The 22,072-nt window shown below is 36.8% G+C and overlaps 1 protein-coding gene and 1 long non-coding RNA gene across 2 annotated transcripts in view; one reads left to right on the forward strand and one right to left on the reverse strand.

Moving 5' to 3' along the window:
- The window catches only part of PSD3 (pleckstrin and Sec7 domain containing 3), a 522,661-nt gene that overhangs the window by 125,611 nt on the left and 374,978 nt on the right, over window positions 1-22,072 (reverse strand). The gene's annotated exons all lie outside the window — the stretch shown is intronic.
- LOC118009899 overlaps window positions 1-22,072 on the forward strand; it is a 43,594-nt gene that overhangs the window by 4,946 nt on the left and 16,576 nt on the right. The window lies entirely within an intron of this gene.

The following is a 22,072-nucleotide window of genomic DNA, read 5'->3' on the forward strand; positions in this document are numbered from 1 at the left end:
ATTATTAGCTACAGTCAACATGATCATAATTCTTATAAACTGAAGGAGGATGCAGGAGAACTTGCTGTGTTTTTTTTTTTTTTAAGATTTTATTTATTTATTTGAGAGAGAGAGAATGAGAGAGAGCACATGAGAGGGGGGAGAGTCAGAGGGAGAAGCAGACTCCCTGCCGAGCAGGGAGCCCGATGCGGGACTCATCCAGGGACTCCAGGATCATGACCTGAGCAGAAGGCAGTCGCTTAACCAACTGAGCCACCCAGGCGCCCAGAACTTGCTGTTTTTAATAACCATCTTAAAAAGTTGCACATAGCTAAATGTTACTGAGGTTCAATAACTTCATTATATATGAAAGGTATGAACACTGAACTACAAGAAAATCAAGCATACTAATGTTTTTTCATAATTTCTTCAGCAATTTATAGAGCTCATTATAAAACTTTTAGACAGCTAAGTGCTAAAATAAAATGTAAGGTTAAATCCTTATAGTCTGAGTAGTGCAGGTAACTGCTGAATCAGTCAAGTAGGCTTATCAAGTGACACCAAATCACATGTCACTTCACAAGAATGTTATGACTGAGAAAGGTCAGAGTCAAAGACCCTGCTGAACATGCATTTCTACAAATAGCAATTCAAATAAGCTATTGTAATTGTAAAACAGTCCAAGGCTCCTAGCATCTTTAGAATGCCCCTAGGCAAAAGCTACTGCAGGTCAATAAAAATAATTCCTAGTGGCAAGGATGAGCAGCCTCCAGACAGAATCTATTCTCCAGGGCATGTAATAGAAGTCTGTCTGCTCTTCCCCAAACTTAGAAGCTTCAGGAGAGACTTCCAGCTCCTCCTTCTGAAATATGACTCCTGACCCGCACACTACAAGGCTGCTCACACAGAAGTGTCATAGACTGTATCTGAATTGATGCCACTGTGTGCTTAACTCTTGGCTTTTCCAATTCAGGTCAAATGTCTTCCATGTATTTAGACTTTTGGTGCTCTAAAGTGCTTTCCACTTTGTAAAAAGGCAAACAGGAATGCATTTCCAGGAGTATGGCAACAAGCATCCTTTATACAAATTACTTAAAACAACACAAAACCACCTTTGTCAACTATACAATCATCCCCTAGCCCCTCATTTATTTATGATAAGAACAGTACCAAAACAACCATTAAGTGAATTTTCAGAAGAGGGAAAACACAGACTCATCTTACCTTAAGTCATTTTTTTATTGTTAATCATGTATGATAAATATTTGTTATACCCTTTTCCATTTATCATTATTTTGCAAATGTTTGTCTATATTTTTAGATATAGTATATATCTATATTTTTAGATATAGTATAATTATACTTCATTAGAACATTAAAACATACCATTGTATTAATGTCATATTTTATTTATTTTTTTAAGACTTTATTTGAGAGAGAGAGAGATAGAGACAGCACGAGCAGGAGGGGCAGAGGGTGAGAGAGAATCTCAAGCAGACTCCACACTGAGTGTGGAGCCCAATGTGGGGTTTGGTCCCAGGACCCTGAGATCATGACCTAACCTGAAACCAAGAGTCAGACAGATGCTTAACCAACTGCACCACTCAGGCACCCCTTAATGTCATATTTTAACATGTTTTAACATAAGATATTGATTTTCCCTGAAAATGTAAGTCATGCTTGTCCAGTATCAACAGCAAAAATACAAAAGTAAATAAAAAATAAGGAAAAATAAGAGGAAAAAAAGCACATAAAAAACTATAAAATCACCAATCTAACCAGAGACTACCATTATTGACATTTTGGTATATTACTTTATAATTTTACTATGCATACATGTATCACACAACTGGGATTTTTTAATTTATTTTATTTTTTTTTAAAGATTTTATTTATTTATTTGACAGAGAGAGGTAGAGGCACAGCGAGAGAGGGGACACAAGCAGGGGGAGTAGGAAAGAGAGAAGCAGGCTTCCCACCGAGCAGGGAGCCCGATGCGGGGCTCGATCCCAGGACCCTGGGATCATGACTGGAGCTGAAGGCAGTCGCTTAACCAACTGAGCCACCCAGGTGCCCCTGGGATTTTTTTAAAAACACTTCTGCTAAGAATATAATGTTGTTTAAAAAATGACATCAAAGAAAGGCATTGTACTCTTCTCCCTATTTTACTCAATGAGTCTTTCACTGGCCATGGAATTTCCAAGATGATGATGATGATGATGATGATGATGATATACAGTAGCAAAAATAACAATTAGGTTCTTAAAATAACGATTAGGTTCTTTCTAAGCACCCTAAGAGGCATTAGCTTCATTTCATCCTTCTCACCTTAAGGCTTTGCATTATCTACTTCCTTGCTAGAATACTTGTATCCATGATCTTTGTGTGCAAAGATTTTATGGACTTCCTTTTATAATTCGCTCCTAGTTGAAAGACACTTATTCAGGTATATACACTCCTCCTTATTCCCCATCAAGACTAAGTGTACTGGCACACAGCTGGTGCTCAAATGTATTTTTTTAAATGAATCAATGAATTGAGGAGAGATAAAAACAGTAGAATAGGAAGATTCTGAGCTCATCTCCTCACAAAGACACACTAAAACTACAAATACATAAGAAAAACTTTCTTGGAGAATGACCTGACACTAGGAGTACAGCTCTTTCACAACTAAAGATATAAAGAAAAAGCCATATTAAGACAAGTTGAAGGGGCAGAGATGCGGTCTAGTGAGGACCAACAATTCCAGTGTAGTGACCCACAAGGAGGAAAGATATCACAAATGAGAAGATCCTATCTGAGGAGCGTGATGTTCCAGCCCCACATTGGGTGCAGCCCTGGGAACTTGTACCAGAAAGCCAAGTTGCCATAATATCTGGCTTTGTAAATCAGTGAGTCTTAACTGCAGGAGAACTGGAGGGATATAGAAAACCAAGACTTCATTCTTAAAGGGCTTGTATACAAACTCACTTGTTCTGAGACCCAGCACAGAGGCAGCAGTTTGAAAAGCACCAAGGTCATATGTGAAGGGGGGACTTAACCAATTTTGGGTGTGTGCCAAAAGGGGAAGGACATGTAGGAAATTTATCTGGGAACGTAAGTAGATACCAGTTTTTATTACTCTCCTATGTTGCTGGCCTGGCAAAGGTGAGCACCATTTAAACACTTTCATCTACCTTGCTACCAATGCTTGCCCTGCTTGGGTGTTCCTCTATAAAGGAACCCACCCAACCTGCCTACCCAGGCAGGCACCCCTACATTGGCTCCAATACTGCCACAAGCATCAGGCAGCCTTGGTTGGAAAGCAATTCCCCCCCACACAAAGGTGGCTCTGTCCCACAATACCTAGCAAGCAGTCTCAGTCAGGACCTGTGTCCCCCATTCAAAGCAGCTCCCACCCTACCACACCTGAAAGGTGGCTTTGGAGGGATAGTGCCAACAGGTGCTGGGCCTGGCAGCCAGCAAAACCAGGGGCTACCCTGCCCATCAGTGTGCCCACAAAAGTCACTGCCCAAACACAACAGAAGAGCACATGCAATGAATACAGTAGACACCCCTGTAATGGCTGGTTCTGGTAACCAGGAGGGATAGCACCAAAGGCCACCACAGGACCATTCTACATAGGTCAATATCTTCAAGACCAGAAGACATAGCTGACTTACCTAATACATAAAAACAAACACAGAAGTCAGACAAAATGAGGAGGCAGAGAAATATGTTTTAAATAACAGAACAAGGAAAAACCCTAGAAAAAGAACTAAACAAAATGGAGATAAGCAATATACCTGACAAAGAGTTCAAGGTAATGGTCATAAAGATGCTAACTGAACTCAGGATACGAATGGAAGAACAATGAGAAATTTTAAAAAGTGATAGAACATACATACAGAATGATTCAGAACTGAAGAATATAGCTGAAATGAAAAACACACAACATGGAATTAGCTTAAGGGACTGCAGGGACAACTTCAAGCATAAAACATTCACATTATACAGGTCCCAGAAGGCAGAAGAGAGAGAGAAAAGAACAGAAAACATATTTCAGGAAATAATAGTGGAAAATTTCCCTAAACAGGGGAAGGACAGACATCCAGATCCATGAAGAAGAGAGAGCCCCAAACAAGATGAACCCAAAGAGGTTCACACAAAAACAGATTATAATTCAAATGTCGTAAATTAAAGGTAAAGACAGAATTTTTAAAGTGGTAAGATAAAGCCAGCGAGTTACATAAAGGGGAAACTAGTAAGACTATCATCCTTGAATGATAGAAACTTTACAGGCCAGAAGGGAATGGCATCATATATTTAAAGTGTTAAAAGGAAAAAAAAAACCCCTATAACCAAGAATAAATCTACCCCGAAAAGTTATCACTCAGAAATGAGGGAGAGAAAGAGTTACTCAGACAAATAAAGGAGTTCATTGAAACTAAACTGGATTTACAAAAAATTTAAAGTGACTTTTTTAATTGGAAAAGAAAAAGCCATAATCAGCAGTAAAAAATTACAAAAGAAAAAAATCTCACTGGTAAAAGCAAACAAATAGTAAAGGTAGTGGATAAACTACTTGCAAACTATTATGAAGATTAAAAGAACTGGTAAAATCAATTCCATCTATAATAATAGGTTAAATGATACACAAGATAAAAAGATGTAAAGTAACATATCAAAACATAAAACGTGGGCAGCAGAACAACAACACAGTACTTTTAGAATGCATTTCAATTTAAGCAAACATCAACTTAAAATAGATTGCTATGTAGATTGGTTGTTGTATATGAGTCATATGATAACTACAAATCAGAAAGCTATGACAGGTAAACAAAAAATAAAAGGAAAGGACTACAAACATAACACTAAAGAAAGTCATCAAATTACAAGGGAAAAGAACAAGAAAAAATGAACACAGAAGAATGACAAAAACAAAGAAAAAAAGTTAATAAAATAGCAATAAGAACACAGCTACAGTATTAGTTTAAATGTAAATGCACTAAATGCTCCAATCAAAAGACATAGAGAGTCCTCAAGATGGCGGCAGAGTAGAAGACCTTAGATTCATCTCATCCCAGGAACACAACTAGATAACTATCAAATCATCCTAAATACCACAGAAATCAGCCTGAAGACTGACAGAAAACTCTACAACTAAAGGGAGAGAAGAGGTCACATTGAGAAGGTAGAAAGCATGGAGACATGGTTTAGGGGAGAAATGGATCAGAGCTGCCATGGAGGGGAGGGAGCCACGGCCCTGGAGAAGGGTAAGAGAGAGGAACACACACGGGAATGCACAAGAGGAACATTTCCCCAAAAACAATGGCTTAGAAAATAAGAGGGGCTGAATTTTGTGAGTTCTTGCAACTAGCAGGTCTCAAAGCCTGGAGTTTTAAAGGTCAGTGGGTTTGGCTGGGATAGAGCCTAGAGAGCACTGTCCTACTCCTGGAGAGAAAGCAGGCAAACAACTGAGGGGCAGATGGCATGGAAACAGCAATCTAAGAATACCTGGGGCACACAGTAGGGAGACTATTCAATCATCTTAGAGTGTCCCTATGAGGCAGCATTCACAGAGACACCTCTCTGGGAACAGGGGAGCTGGCCAGTGCCATAGGCCTCCCCTGCCCCCCAGGATAAACACAGAGCCACATGCAGGAAGCAAAATGCAGTGATAAAGAAAAAATCTTAAAAGCAGCAAGACAAAAGAAGTTCTTAACTCTCAAGACCCATAAAGCTAGCTGCAGATTTCTCTACAGAAACATAACAAGCCAGAAGGGAGTGGCATGATATATTCAAAGTTCTGAAAAGGAAAAATCTGCAGCCTAGGATACTCTATCCAGCAAGGCTATCATTCAGAATAGAGGGAAAGAGAAAAAGTTTCCCAAAGAAAAAGTAAAGGAGTTTGTGACCACTGAACCAGCCCTGAAAGAAATATTAAGGGGGATTCTTTGAATGGAAAGGAAAGACCAAAGTGACAAAGAGAAGAAAGGAACAGAGAAAATTTCCACAAACAACAAAATAAGTAGTAAAAATGGCACTAAGTACATATCTATCAATAACTACTCTAAATGTAAATGGACTAAATGCTCCCATCTGACACACGGTGTCAGAATGGATTAAAAAAACAAGACCCATCTATATGCTGCTTAGAAGAGATTCATTTTAGACCTAAAAACACCTATAGTTTGAAAGTGAGGGGATGGAGAAACATTTATCACACAAATGGATGTCAAAATAAAGCCAAAGTAGCAATAATTATATCCAACAAACTAGAATTTTTTTCCTTGTATTGTTTTTATCCTGCTTTGGTATCAGGGTAGTACTAGCCTCATAGAATGATTTTGAATGTGTTCACTCTATTCCATTATTTATAAGATTTGATAATGATTGTGATTATTTTTTAAAATGTTTGGTAGAATTCATCAATGAAACCATGTAGCCTTGGGCTATTTTCTTTGCTGGGAGATTTCTGACTCCTAGTTCAACTTTCATTTCTATTACTGGTCTAAGAAGACTTCCTGTTTCTTGGATTCAAGATTCATGATTCAAATACAAAGGATTACAAAGGATTTTAAGAGACTACTATAAAACTTATACATAAATAAATTGGAGAACCTAGAAAAAATTGATAAATTCCTAGAAACATACAATTTTCCAAGACTGAATCAAGAAGAAATAGAAAACCTGAATAAGACTGATTACTAGTTTCAAAACTTAAATTAAGTCTGTAGTATCCAGTGATAAAACTCTTATAAATATATTTGTCACTGTAATTATTTCCTTTAAAACAAAAGTATTGTATTTTTCATTTCAAATTTGTATCAAATTACTGAAGAATTTCATACTGCATTAAATAACCATAACAGAGACAGCAACGTTATTTTTTTTTTCACAAATGTTAACTATATCAAAAATCTTTAGAGTCAACAGTTCAAATAGAATAATTACTAAAAGTCAGATACAGTGAAAACAGTGCATTCCTCTTTCAGAAAGAAGTATGTCAGAAATTATGAACACAGATTTTTTTGGTGCTAAAAGACTGAAGTTCCTATTCCATGGGTCCTTGTCAAGGGCTTTTGAGAATGGTGGATGATCTCTTTCAAACAACTTTAGTCCATTTCAGGAAAAGGATTTTAAATTAGAGACATTAACCATCAAAATGGAACTTAAAAACTTAAAATTTATTTTTTTAGTCTAAGTGTAGAATTGTGAAGAGGCATTCCCCACCAAAAACAGATAAAATGCCACCAAAACTAGACTGTCACAGGTTAAACTACTACATGGGAACTCAAAGGGCTGCCCTCAAGGTGCTGCTCCTTAACCTTGTATCAACAGCTCAAAGGCTTCATTACTCACCCAAAGCCCACAGCACAGCAAAGTGGAAAGGAGGGGGAGAACTTAGCATACTTTTAAAATAATGGCTTTGCTTTGCCACCACTTAAAAGAGTCTTTCTCTAGCAGGATGAAACAACTGGCTTATGGAAATAAGAAAACTATTTCAATTTTATTATCTTTTAATTATAGCGTCACTGTTCTCAATGTTATACAATAGCAAAGAATTCTGCCTGCATTGCCATTATAAATTCTATATTCAGTATGTGTGACTCAGAATAACATCTATTCTCTTAAATTTGATATGTGGGACTAAATATTCAAAACTTTTACTGATAGGCAAGTGTGTAAATCCCTATAAAGTGAGTGAACCTCCCCAACCTTCTCAAGATGCTACCGAATAGCACCGGTATGGTTCTTACTTCCTTACAAAGCAAACTACATTTCAATATTTCAAATCAAAAACAAATCTCATGTGGGTGAAGTCACTGAAAAATCTATACTGGAAATGCAATGTGATTAAAGTATTTCAAAATTATTAAAGTAATATGTCCACACAATTAGCCACCTTAGTTCACTTCTTCACAAGTCCTCCCACCCCATTATCCACAAGAAACCACTTTTTAACATTTGAGCTATTTCTCTGGGTAATTTCCATTATATCCCTAAACAATGTGCTGTCATAATAGACTGTAAAATTCTCCACTGATTTTTGTGCTGCGAGATGAGGATTTAGCAAAATTAACCAATTCATTCCATCTTCTCAATATATTTGTGTGGCTTTTATTTGCATCTCTCTTGCTTACCTCAATAGTTTAAAAGCACATGCTTTGATTATTTTGTTTCCTCAATATAGGCAGTCTCTTTTGACTTTCTGTAAGAGCAACATAATGGCTCTCCTTTGGTTGGTTCTCCTCTCTACTTTTACCTCCCACCTTCTTTCATCTGTACTCTTACAGAGTCAAGGTGGACAGTATTTACATCTACTCTGTAACCATAATTAAATCTTTCCCATTTCTAGATGTAAAGGACAACCAGAAATCTATTATTGTGATAAAGTTCTAAAATGTTATATTGTCATGATGGTGACTACTAATTTTTTGTTTTTTTGGCTTTTCCAACTGTTCTTTTTCTCACATAGATTTCAAGAAATATCCTCCATTGTTTCTAAAGTTCCCATACAATCATGTGTTCAATCAGGTTTTTAAAAATTGTAAAACATTAATGCATCTAAAGTTTATGAAGAGCAATAAAGCAAACATACACCATCACCTAGTTTTTTTTAAAAAACATGATCAATATAGTTGAACTGCTGTGTACTCCTGACTGACTACATGCTCTCCCCTCTGCAAGAGGTAACCACTCTTCCATATGTAATTATTTCTATACGTGAATGTATTCTTACTAAAAATAGTGCTGTTTTACATGCTTTAGAATCTTAGGGGAAGGGAGGGAAAAATAAAATAAGATGAAATCAGAGAGGAAGACAAACCATAAGAGACTTTTTATAAAAAGATTTTATTTATTTATTTGAGAGAGTGAGTGAGAGAGAGTGTGCAAGAGGGCACACAAGCAGGGTGAAGATAGAGGGAGAGGGAGAAGTGGACTCCCCACTGAGCAGGGAACCCACTGCGTTGCTCAATCTCAGGACCCTGGTACCACGACCTGAGCCAAAGGCAGACACTTAACTGACTGAGCCACCCAGATGCCCTACCATAAGAAACTCTTAACTATAGGAAACGAACTGAGGGTTGTTGGAGGGGTGAGGGGTGGGGGATGGGGTAACTGGGTGATGGGCGTTAAGGAGGGTATGTGATGTAATGAGCACTGGGTGTTATATACAATGGATGAATCACTGAACTCTACCTCTGAAACTAAGAATACACTATATATTAATTAATTGAATTTAAATACAATTAAATTCAATAAAAAAAGAATCTTATCATATGTGTGCATTCTTCTGCAAGTTGCCTTTTAAAAAAATTATTATTATGTTAGTCACCATACAGTACATCATTACTTTTTGATGTAATATTCCATGATTCATTGTTTGCGTATAACACCCAGTGCTCCATTCAATACGTGCCCTATTTAATACCCATCACCGGGCACACCCATCCCCCTACCCCCCTCCCCTCTAAAACCCTCAGTTTGTTTCTCGGAGACCATAGTCTCTCATGGTTCATCTCCCCCTACGACTTCCCCCCTTCATTTTTCCCTTCCTTCTCCTAATGTCTTCCATGCTATTCCTTATGTGCCACAAATAAGTGAAACCATATGATAATTGACTTTCTCTGCTTGACTTATTTCACTTAGCATAATCTCCTCCAGTACCATCCATGTTGATGTAAAAGTTGGGTATTCATCCTTTCTGATGGCTGAATAATATTCTACTGTATATATGGACTACATCTTTATCCATTTGTCTGTTGAAGGGCATCTCGGCTCTTTCCACAGTTTGACTCTTGCAGACATTGCTGCTATGAACACTGGGGTGCATATGGCCCTTCTTTTCACTACATCTGTGTCTTTGGGGTAAATATCCAGCAGTGCAATTGCTGGGTGGTGGGGTAGCTCTATTTTTAATCTTTTGAGGCACCTCTACACTGTTTTCCAAAGTGGCTGTACCAACTTGCATTCCCACCAACAGTGTAAGAGGGTTCCTCTTTCTCCACAACCTCTCCAACATTTGTTGTTTCTTGCCTTGTCAACTTTTGCCATTCAACTGGTGTAAGGTGGTATCTCAATGTGGTCTTGATTTGAATATCCCTGATGGCTAATGATGATGAACATTTTTTCATGTGACTGTTAGCCATTTGTATGTCTTCTTTGGAGAAGTGTCTGTCATGTCTTCTGCCCATTTTTTGACTTGATTATTTGTTTTTGGGTGTTGAGTTTGAGAAGTTCTTTATAGATCTTGGAAAGCAGCCCTTTGTCTGTAGTGTCATTTGCAAAAATCTTCTCCCATTCTGTGGGTTGCCTCTTTGTTTTGTTGACTGTTTCCTTTGCTGTGCAGAAGCTTTTTAACTTGATGAAGTCCCAAAAGTTAATTTTTGCTTTTGTTTCCCTTGCCTTTTTTTTTTTTTAAGAGTTTATTTATTTATTCATGAGAGACAGAGAGAGAGAGAGAGAGAAGCAGGCTCCCAAGGAGCAGGGAGCCCAATGTGGGACTCGATCCCAGGACCCTAGGATCATGACCTGAGCCGAAGGCAGACGCTTAACCATCTGAGCCACCGAGGCGCCTTCCCTTGCCTTTTGAGACGTGTCTTGAAAGAAGTTGCTGTGGCCGATGTCAAAGAGGTTACTGCCTATGCTCCTCTCTAGGATTTTGATGGATTCCTGTCTCACACTGAGGTCTTTCATCCATTTTGAGTTTATCTTTGAGTATGGTGTTAGATAATGGTCGAGTTTCATTCTTCTGTATATAGCTGTCCAATTTTCCCAGCTCCATTTATTGAAGAGACTGTCTTTTTTCCATTGCATATTTTTTCCTGCTTTGTCGAAGATTAGTTGACCATAGAGTTGAGGGTCCATATCTGGGCCCTCAATATATTCTGTTCCATTGGTCTTTGTGTGTTTTGTGCCAGTACCATGCTGTCTTGGTGATCACAGCTTGGTAATATAGCTTGAAATCACGCATGATGCCCCCAGCTTTGTTTTTCTTTTTCAACATTTCCTTGGCAATTTGGGGTCTTTTCTGATTCCATACAAACTTTAGGATTGTTTGTTCCAGCACTTGGAAAATGCCATTGGTATTTTGATCGGGATGGCGTTGAAGGTATAGATTGCTCTGGGCAGCACAGACATTTTAACAATGTTTATTCTTCCGATCCATGAGCATGGAATGTTTTTCCATTTTTGTGTCTTCTTCAATTTCTTTCATGAGTGTTCTGTAGTTCCTAGTGTATAGATCCTTTACCTCTTTGGTTAGGCTTATTCTGAGGTATCTTATTGTTTTTGGTGCTATTGTAAATGGAATTGTTTCTCTAATTTCTCTTTCTACATTTGCATTGTTAGTGTGTAAGAAAGCAACTGATTTCTGTGCATTGATTTTGTACCCTGCCACACTACTGAATTGCTGTATGAGTTCTAGTAATTTAGGGGTGGAGTCTTTGGGTTTTCCACATTTAAATACAATTAAATTCAATTAAAAAAGCATCTTACCATATGTGTGCATTCTTCTGCAAGTTGCTTTTTTTTCATTTCACATCATGTTTGTGAGAGTTATCCATGTTGATACATGGAACACTAGTTCCTTCCTTTTCACTGTTACATCATGTTTTTTTTTATTATATGAATTCATGAAACCCATCCAATCCCTTATTAAGGTCCATTTTGGTTATTTCATTTTCAGCTATTGTAATGTTGCTATGAAATTTCCCCTCATAAAACTGCAAGAGTTTTTGTAGATATGTACCTAAGTAGGATTGGATTAACTGAGACATAGGTTGAAGTATTTTCAACTCTACTGATGACTGCCAGCTGTCTTCCAAAGTGGTGATACCACTGATAAACTCACAGGGTAGGAGAGTGCTTGCTGCTCTAAATGCTTGCCAACATTTGCTATCATTCTTTCAAATTCTTGCCAATGACATATGTGAAATAATATATCATCATGTGTTTAATATGAATATCGTTGTTATTGGTGAGATTGGGTATCTCTTCATATATTTATTGATCATCTGATTTTCTCTTTCTGTGGATGATATATGTTCAAATTGTTGCTCATTATTCTATTGGGCTGCCTTTTCTAACTAATTTAAGATTTCTTTAAATGTGTATTATGGGGGTGCCTGGGTGGCTCGGTTGGTTAGGCATCTGCCTTTGTCTCAGGTCATGATCCCAGGCTCCTGGGTTCGAGCCCCGTATCAGGCTCTCTGCTCAGCAGGGAGTCTGCTTCCCCCTCTCCCTCTGCCTGCTGCTGCCCCTGTTTGTGCTCTCTCTTTGTCTCTGTCAAATGAATAAATAAAATCTTAAAAAAAAATAAATGTATATTATGGATGTTAATCCTGGCAATGTGCTACAAGTATCATCTCCCAAACTGTGGACTGTCTTTTAACTTTTCAAAAGAGGATTTTAATACAAAAAAGTCTTTACTTTTTTTTTTTTAAAAGATTTTATTTATTTATTTGACAGAGAGAGACAGAGCGAGAGCAGGAACACAAGCAGGGGGAGTGGGAGAGGGAGAAGCAGGCTTCCTGCCGAGCAGGGAGCCCGATGTGGGACTCGATCCCAGACCCTGGGATCATGACCTGAGCCGAAGGCAGACGCCTAACGACTGAGCCACCCAGGCGCCCCAAAAAAGTCTTTACTTTAATGTAATCACATGTATAAACATATTTTCAGTTTTTGTTTTTCTAAATCTTAAGAAATTTCTCTACCCAAAGATAATAAAGATATTGTTCCACAGTTTCTTCTAAAAATTATATATTTTTTCTCAAATTTTTACTTTTAATTTACCTGGAACTGATTTTTCTGGTAGGATTGATGTGGAAAATACACACACACACCCTAGCACACCCCACATGAACACATATCACATACCACCCTATCACACATACCATACCCCCCTACATATCCCATCCACATACTCACGTCCCACACTTTGCACAATTTACTGAAGCATTTCTGATGTCCTTAACTATATGAAATACTTCTTATGACATTTTTCAAGTTATAAACAATGGACACTGCTGCTTCTGGGCTCTCTTCAATTCCAGTGGTCCTATCAATGTCTTGTTATCTGAGAAAATGTAAGCATGGTCTGAATAGTACTTTTTCCACTCAACTTTGAACATTATGTGTGGTACCTTAGCTAACTATGTATTTAAAAATTTGTACTATGGAGGCTAGATTGTAATTACTCTCCACATATGTAAGAGATGTAAGCTACTTAGGAGAGAGGCTATGTTTAATATAAATCTTTATACATATTCAGTCTTAGGTACTCCAGGAGTGATTAATTCATGTAGGGAAAAAAATCATTACTTGCATCTCACCTTATGTAGGTGGTAATAAAAACTAGACAGCCACTTCATTTCTTCCCACATCGATACCACTAAAATACAAACACGGCACTATGTATGATCTTATTCATTTGCCTGCCCCCATCTCTTGTGTGCTACTTCAGTCTAAATGGGAGACAGGGATTGGGATCACAATCTCAAAAGAATATGGGGCCGGAAAAGTAGTAATTATTGCGTGGGGAGGCCTGGTATGACATAGGGAGCTGTGGAAACTATGGTCAACAAGAAAATTCTGAATAAAATTCATGCAAGTCAAAACACATAAAAGGACTGCGTTGGCCAAAGAAAAGAAAAGCTCAGCCTGCACAGGCTCTAGTTTGATACCTCTTGTCATCTAAATACATGCTACATAGTGACAGACTGTCCCCAACAGCACAAAAAATGCAGAACTTAAATATTTCATAGGCATATTTTCTTTTGGGTACTGCTTTAAACAATATGCTGCAATTAGTTTGCTATAATCAGATTTTAGTCCTATCAGATGTCTTGCAATTCTCTAGTGCAGCCTTGGTTAAGAGGTTTAAGATCATTTTTCTCCTTAATAAAATGGGGATACTAATAATATTTGCTTCACAGAGTGAAGATTAAATGAGTTAATGCATGAAGTGCTTATGATAAAGCTTTAATACTGATTGTCACCTTTATCACTGTTATTATCTTCATTTTAGAACATTTATATTTTGAATACCTTGTTTCCAGTCACTTTGATTTCCACAAATTTCTTACATCAGGTTAATAAAACTAAGAGGCTATACTGAATTTTGTTTTTTATTTTACATGACAAAATCAGAAAATATAGTTTGTTTTCCAAATGTGACTGTTCAAAACTTTACCTTAATGTCAGATTTAATGAGTCTGATAAACACATATACTTCTATGAGAGATACATTTGCTTTCCATCATGATTTGTCTCCTGGAGGTAGAATTTCTGATTTGAGCATATTTTTTAAAGGCTAAATAAATTAATTAAATGAAGCAAAGAAATGCTCCAAGGCTTTTAAAAATGTTTACGAGCAATTACAGATGCAATCTCACAAACTGAGTCCTTAGAGTTAATTTAAAAAAGTTAAAGATATCAAATATAGAGTCAGATAAGAGGTCTTTTAGAGACAAGTTAATCAGGGTTTTAATCTCTCCACAGAGTTTCAACCCAAATCTTCACTTATTAAAAACTTTTAGTAATATCTGTTATCATAGCACCTGGCTATGTTTACATATATATGCAAATGCAATACAGTTCTAGCAACACTGAACATTATAACCCAAATAAATGTCTACAGATTTTGCAGGATAAGTATGTCCAAAAGGTGTCATCACACAGATTTCTCAAAAATTATTTGAAGCACCTATTCCAAATAAACTCCACTGTTGTTCTAATTTGTTTTAATGTATTAGAAATGAAAAGTGATAATTTTCAAAACACATTAGATATGAGTAACATAAAATATATTCCAAATTTACTTATAGTGACCACCTCTCAAAATAGAGAAGCAGATGCATTCAGAAGCAGTTCAGCCACTCTGGTATATTTCTAAGAAGCAGTAGCAGTCTATCACTGAGATAAACCAGTTCAACTATCTTAGATATGACTGAAAGTTCAACAAATAGGGGTTGGGGAGAGCATGGAGAAGATTAGCTGGGAAGCCAAAAATTTCCTTTCAGGATCTCCAAATACATATCTAAAGAGTTCAACTGTACTCAAATGCTTAGAATTCTTTTTTTTTTTTTTAGTGGTTTCCTACCCCTCCCCCTAAATTTCTATTTAAATTCTAGTTAGTTAACATACAGTCTAATACTGGCTTCAGGAGTAGAATTTAGTGATTCATCACTTATATACAACACCCAGTGCTCATCACAAGTCTCTCCTTAATACCCATCACTCATTTAGCCCATCCCCCACCCACCACCCCTCCAACAACCCTCAGTTTGTTTTCTATCCTTAAGAGTCTCTTATGGATTGCTTCCCTCTCTCTCTCTTTCTCCACCTTTCCCTATGTTCATCTGTTTTGTTTCCTAAATTCCACATATGAATGAAATCACTTATTTGTCTTTCACTGACTTGACTTATTTCACTTAGCACAATACGCTCCAGCTCCATCCACCTTGTTGCAAATGGCAAGATTTTATTCTTTTTGATGGCTGGGTAATATTCTCTCTCTGTGTGTGTGTGTATATACACACACAATAAATTCTTTCTTTTCCTTCTTTCCTTCCTTCCTTCCTTTTTGTAAGTAATAAAACTCATTTTCAAAGTTACCTAATGATTGCTGCTGAGGGCATCTTGCAGTCATGATAAGAACCACAAGGGCCAGTCCAGCCAGAACACTGGTTATTGATAAGCTGAGACTGGCACAAAATACGTTCATTGCAATTAGATCACATATATAAATTCATGTCCCATCATTGCAGTTACTAACCACAAATCTGTTCAACATTTCTAATATTTTGTCATTTCCAAAATTTTATATAAATGAAATCAAATAGTATGTAGCTATTTAAGATGGGCTTTTATAAACTCAGAATAATACTCTGTATCATCCAAGTTGCCTGGTGTATCAATAGTTAATTTTTTATTGCTGTGTAGTATTCCATGATGTGTATATAATACAGTTTATTTAAACATTTAACCCATTGAAGGACATCTGGCATGTTTCCAATTTTTAGGAATGACAAATAAATCTACTATGGACATTTGTGTATAGGTGTCTGTGTGACCATAAGTTTTTATTTAATATAAAGAGGGCATTTGCTGAAGCACATAATAATTGCATAGTTTTATAAGAAACTGCCAACCTATTTCCCAGAGTGGCTGTGCCATCTTACATTCTCACCAGCAATGCAGAGTGATTCTATGTCTCCATATCCTCCCCACCACATGATGCTGTCACTGACTTTTATTTTAGCCATTCTGATAGGTGTATAGCAATATCTCACTGTGTTTTTATTTTGAGTCTTTTAATGTCTCTGCCCATTTTTAACTGGATTTTTTTTTTTTTTTACTGTTGAGATTTGAGACCTATTTATATATTCTTGATAGCAGTTCCTTGTTGGAGATTTGATTTGCAAATACCTCCCTGTTGTCTGTCATTTTTTTTATCCTCTTTACTATGGGTTTTGCAGAGTTTTTAAGTTTTATGACATCCAATTTATCAATTTCTCCTTTATTGATCATGCTTTTGCTGTCAGGCCTAAGAACTCTTTGGCCCTAAACTCCAAAGATTTTATGTTTTTATCCTTCAAGTTTTCAAAGTTTTATATTTAACTCTGTGATGTACTTTGAGTTAATTTTTATATAAGGTGTTAGGTTTAGGTCAAGATTTTTTTTTTTGCCTATGGATGTCCAATTGCCTCGCTGTCATTTGTTGAAAAAGCTATCCTTCTTCCACTAAGTTGTTCTTGCACCACTGTAAACAACAAGATGAACATACCTGTGTGGTTATTTTGGGCTCACTATCCTGCACCACTGATATGTGTGACTATACATGCACTGATACCACAGTCTTGAGTAATGTAGCTACATAGTAAGACTTCGTATCTCATAAAGTTATTCCTGACACTTTATTCTTTTTCAAGATTATTTAAGCTATTCAGGGCCTCTGACTTTCCATATAAATTTTAGAATAAGCTTCACTATGTCTACAAAAATCTTGCTAGAATTTGGATATTAAGTTGCATTAAACCTATATATCAATTTGGAGAAAACTGACATCTTCACTATGTTGAATTTTCCTACTTCTGAACATGGTATGCCTCTCCATTTACTTAGTTCTTTGATTATTTTCATCACAATATTGTAATGTTCAGCACACAAATACTTGTACATGTTTTAAGTGCATACCTAAGTGTCTTAGTCCGCTTGCGCTGCCATAACAAATTATCAGATAATTTGTGTGGCTTAAAGAACAGGAATTTATTTTCTCACAGTTCTGAAGCCTGGAAGTATGAGATCAGGATGTTAAGCATGGTTGGTTTCTAGTAAGAGCTCTCCTCAAGTACTCACATGGCATTTCCATAGTACATACATGTGGAGGGACTGAAAGAGAGAGATCTTCCTCTTCTTTTAAGGCCACCAATCCTATTGGATTAGGATTCTAACTTTAGGACATCATTTAACCTCAATTCCTAAAACCCTTTTCTCTAAATGAAGTCACACTGGGGGCACAATTCAATCCATCACACTAAGTAATATATTTTCTTTAAAGTAATTGTAAATGAAATTGCATTTTTAATTTGGTTTCCACATATTCATTGTTAGTATATAGAAACGGGATATATTTTATTGTGTAGATCTTTTAATCTGCAACAAGGCTGACCTCACACTAAATACTATGATTTTTCTTTTGCAGTAAATCCTAGGACTTTTTGGTAGATTCCTTAGAAGTTTATATATAGCAATCATGTCATCCGTGAATAGAGACAGTTTTATTTTTCCATCTAATTTTCTAATTTTTTTATCCTGCCTTATTGTACGGGCTAGAATTGCAGTATTATGTTGAGTAAAAGTGGTAAGCATATAAATCCTTGCCCCCTTCCCAATCTCAGGGGGAAAGTATTCAGTCCTTCACTAGTAAGTATGATGTTGGAAATAGGATTTTGGTATATGCTCTTTACCGAAAGTCTTCTTTTGTTCAGTTACAGTTTAATTTTTTTTGAAATATATTTGACATATAACATTATGTAAATTTTAGGTATACAACATGTTGACTTGATACATTTATATACTGTGATATGATTGCCATTGTAGCAATAGTTAGCACTGCTATCATGTCGATCACAGTCATTTCTTTTTTCATGGTACGCGTAATTAAGATCTAGTCTCTTAGCAAGTTTGAGGACTACAATACAATATTGTTGTCTATATTCACTATACTTTACTTTTGATCTCCAGGACATACATTTTTTTTTTCTTCCAACTTTTATTTAAATTCAAGTTAGTTAACATATAGTGTAGTATTGGTTTCAGGAGTAGTATTTAGTGATTCGTCACTTATATATTAATACCGACTGCTCATCACAACAAGGGCCCTCTATAGTTCCCATCACTCATTTAGCCCATTCCCCACCCACCACCCCTCCAGCAAACCTGTTTGTTTTCTGTATTTAAGAGTCTCTTATGGTTTACCTCCCTCTCTATTTTTATCTTATTGTATTTTTCCTACCCATCCATTCTGTTCATTTGTATTGTTTCTTAAATTCCACATATGAGTGAAATCATATGGTATTTGTCTTTCTCTGACTTATTTCACTTAGTAGAATACACTCTAGTTCCAGCCACATCATTACAAAAGGCAAGATTTCATTCAATCTGATGGCTGAGTAATATTCCTTTGTATACATACACCAAATATTCTTTATCCATTCATCAGTCTATGGATGCTTGGCACTTTCCATAGTTTGGTTATTGTTGATAATTCTGCTTCAAACATAGGGGTGCATGTACCCCTTCGAATCTGTACTTTTGCAGCTTTTGGCTAAATACCTAGTAGTACAATTGCTTGGTCGTCGGGTAGTTCTATTTTGAACATTTTGAGGAACTTCCATACTATTTTCCCAAGTGGCTGAACCAGTTTGCATTCCCCGTAACAGTGCAAGAGGGTTCTTACTTGCATTCTCGCCAACATCTCTTGTTTCCTGTGTTGTTAATTTTAGCCATTCTGACAGGTGTGAGGTGGTATTTCATTGTGGTTTTGATTTGTATTTCCCTGATGATGAATGATATTGAGCATCTTTTCATGTGTCTGTTAGCCATCTGGATGTCATCTTTGGAAAAATGTCTATTCATGTCTTCTGCCCATTCCTTAACTGGGTTATTTGTTTTTTGGGTGTTGAGTTTGCCAAGTTCTTAACAGATTTTGGATATTAACCCTTTATCAGGTATATCATTTGCAAGTGTCTTCTCCCATTCTGTAGGCTGCCTTATAGTTCCGTTGATTGTTTCCTTTGCTGTGCATAAGTTTTTATCTTTTTAAAAAAGGTTTTATTTATTTATTTGAGAGAGAGAGCGCACGCATGAGCAGGGGGAGGGGCAGAGAGAGAGGGAGAAGCAGATGCCCCACTGAGCAGGAAGCCCAACATGGCTTGATCCCAGGACCCTGCAATCATGACCTGAGCCAAAGGCAGATGCTTAACCTACGGAGCCACTCAGATGCCCCAACCAATAGTTCATTTAGCTTGTTTCTCTTACCTACGGCAACGTGTCTAGTAAGAAGTTGCTACAGCCAAGGTCAAAGAGGTTTCTGCCTGTATTCTCCTGTAGGATTTTGAGGGTTTCCTGAATCACATTTAGGTCTTTCATCCATTTTGAATTTATTTTTGTGTGGTGTAAGAAAGTGGTCCAGTTTCATACTTCCGCATGTTGTTGTCCAATTTTCCCAACACCATTCACTGAAGAGACTTTTTTCCATTGGATATTCTTTCCTGCTTTGCCAAAGATTAGTTGACCATAGGGTTGAGGGTCCATGTCTGGGTTCTCTATTCTATACCACTGCTCTATGTTTCTGTTTTTGTGCCAGTACCATACTGTTTTGATGCTTACAGCTTTTTATTATAGCTTGAAGTCTGGTATTGTGATGCTACCAGCTTTGGTTTTCTTTTTCAACTTTCCTTTGGCTATTCAGGGTCTTTTCTGGTTCCTTAAAAATTTTAGTATCATTTGTTCAGCTCTGCGAAAAATGTTGATGGTATTTTGATAGGGATTGCATTGAATGTATAGATTGCTCTGGGAAGCACAGACATTTTAACAATATTTGTTCTTCTAATCCATGAGCATGGAAAGTTTTTCCACCTTTTTATCTTCCTCAATTTCTTTCAAGAGTGTTTTATAGTTTCAGAGTGCAGATCCTTTACCTCCTTGGTTAGGTTTATTCCCAGGTATCTTATGGTTTTTTTGTGCAATTATAAATAGGATCGATTCCTTAATTTCTTTCTTCTGGGTCATTGTTAGTGTATAGTAATGCCACTGACTTCTGTACATTAATTTTGTATCTTGCCACTTTGCTGAATTCCTGTATAAGTCCTAGCAATTTTTGGGTACAGTCTTTGTGTTTTCAACATAGAGTACCATGTCGTCTGTGAGGAGGAAAAGTTTGATTTCTTCGTCGATTTGGATGCCTTTTATTTCTTTCTCTTGATTAATTTGGGGATATTGAACCAACCCTGCAGCCAAAGAATGAATCCCACCTGGTTGTGGTGAATAATTTTTTTAATGTACTGTTGCTTTCAATTTGCTAGTATTTGTTGAGAATTTTTAAGTCCATGTTCATCAGGGATATTGGTCTGTAATTCTTTTTTTTTTTTTTTTTTTAAGATTTTATTTATTTATTTGAGAGCGAGAGAATGAGAGAGAGCACATGAGAGGGGTTAGGGTCAGAGGGAGAAGCAGGCTCCCCGCCGAGCAGGGAGCCCGATGCGGGACTCGATCCCGGGACTCCAGGATCATGACCCGAGCCGAAGGCAGTCACCCAACCAACTGAGCCACCCAGGCGCCCTGTAATTCTCCTTTTTAATGGAGTCTTTGTCTGGTTTTGGAATCAAGGTGATACTGGCCTCATAGAATGAGTTTCAAAGTTTTCCTTCCATTTCTGTTTTTTGGAATAGTTTCAGAAAAATCAGTATTACTCTTAAGTGTTTGGAAGAATTCTCCTGGGAAGCCATCCAGCCCTGGACTCTTGTTTGTTGGGAGATTTTTGATTACTGACTCAATTTCTTTGCTGGTTATGAGTCTGTTCTAATTTTTTAATTTCTTCCTGAAGTTTTGATAGCTTATATGATTCTAGGAATTTATCCATTTCTTCCAGATTGCCCAATTTATTGGCATGTAATTGTTCATAATATTCTTTTATAATCATTTGTATTTATTCAGTGTTGGTTGTGATCTCTCCTCTTTTGTGATTTTATTTATTTGGGTCCTTTCTCTTTTCTTTTTGGTAAGTCTGGCTAGGGGTTTATCGATTTTGTTAATTCTTTCAAAGAACCAGCTCCTAGTTTTATTGATATGTTCTACTGTTTTTTTGATTTATATATCACTGATTTCTGTTCTAATCTTTATTATTTCCTTCTGCTGGTTTTAGGCATTATTTGCTATTTTTTGTCCAGCTCCTTTAGGTGTAACATTATGTTGTATATTTGAGACGTTTCTTGCTTCTTAAGGAAGGCCTGTGTTGGTATATACTTCCCTCCTATGACCACCTTTGCTGCATGCCAAAGGTATGGGACTGTCATGTTTTCATTTTTATTCTTCCATGTATTTTTTTATTTCTTTAATTTCTTGGTTAGCTCATTCATTCTTTAGTAGAATATTCTTTAGCCTCCACGTATTTGTGGTCTTTCCAAATTTTTCTTGTGGTTGACTTCAAGTTTCACAGCATTATGGTCTGAAAATATTCATGGTATAATCTCAATGTCTTTGTACTGGTTGAGGCCTGATTTGTGACCTAGTATGTGATCTATTCTGGAGAATGTTCCCTGTGTACTTGGAAAGAATGTGTATTCGGCTGCTTTAGTATGAAATGCTCTGAAGCATTTGTGAAGTCCAACTGGTCCAGTGTGTCATTCAAAGCCCTTTTTCCTTGTTGATTTTCTGCTTAGATGATTTGTCCATTGCTGTGAGTGGAGTATTAAAATCCCCTACTGTCATTGGATTATTATCAATGATTTTCCTTGTTATTAGTTGATTTATATATTTGTCTGCTCTGAAGTTAGGGGCATAAATATTTACAACTGTTAGATCTTCTTGTTGGATAGACCCT

The sequence above is a fragment of the Mirounga leonina genome, unplaced genomic scaffold (genome assembly GCF_011800145.1).
Source record: "Mirounga leonina isolate KUSES-001 unplaced genomic scaffold, KU_Mleo_1.0 Mir_128, whole genome shotgun sequence".
NCBI classification, from domain to species: Eukaryota; Metazoa; Chordata; class Mammalia; order Carnivora; family Phocidae; genus Mirounga; species Mirounga leonina.